Below are 807 nucleotides of genomic sequence, written 5' to 3' on the forward strand. Positions count from 1 at the left end.
GCACATAACAACAACAACAACAACACCATTGAACCAGAACTAAGAGCATTTTCCCAAGTTTGAGGTAGGACTTAGTGGGGAGAGAAGGAGAGTTACTATTGTAATATTTGTAATAACGGCCTAAAGCTGTGAAAATCAAGGCGGAGGTGCCTTTAAACACATTTTGGGAACTCTTATAAGTGTCTTCTGCTACTAGTCTACTAACCTGTTTTATAGTCTTTTGACTTACCTGATATGATTCTGTGTGGTCTGTAAGATACAACATCAGATTTTGTACCCTCTAAAACAGTAAGATTGGTGTTACAATGATTAGAAAGGAGTGTGGAAGCATGAGGGACATGTTTGATCCCATGAGAGTTGGTTTTGTGTTGTTGATGTTGTTGATGGGGACAACTCCTCTTTGTAGAGTTGGTAATGGTCAGCTTTGGCCATCCCCACCACATAGTCCTTGCTCTCTTTAAAACAGCCATTTTCAAACAACAGATATTGTAGACCTGCTAATTATATTAGCAGTTTGAATGATACAAAGATTAAAGTATTAATAACCAAAAAGTTAGCTTGAAATTCACTCATAAGTGTTTCAGAAGAAAAGTCTGGCAATTTCCTGAAAAAGTAGCCATTGAAAACTTTACAGAACTTAGTTCTGCTCTGACACTTGAGATCACCATAGTTTGAATCAACTCAAGGGCAACTCTTATCTTAGGAGTATACAATGAGGGTTGCAGAGTGGATTATATTTGGGAGTAGGGGGTGGGGTTTGGGGAGGTGCGGGGGGGATTGTGTACCAATGAAGGAGTTTTTCTTTTG

This window comes from Elephantulus edwardii, unplaced genomic scaffold (assembly GCF_000299155.1).
Source record: "Elephantulus edwardii isolate Elephantulus edwardi_28Jun2011 unplaced genomic scaffold, EleEdw1.0 scaffold00081, whole genome shotgun sequence".
NCBI lineage: Eukaryota > Metazoa > Chordata > Mammalia > Macroscelidea > Macroscelididae > Elephantulus > Elephantulus edwardii.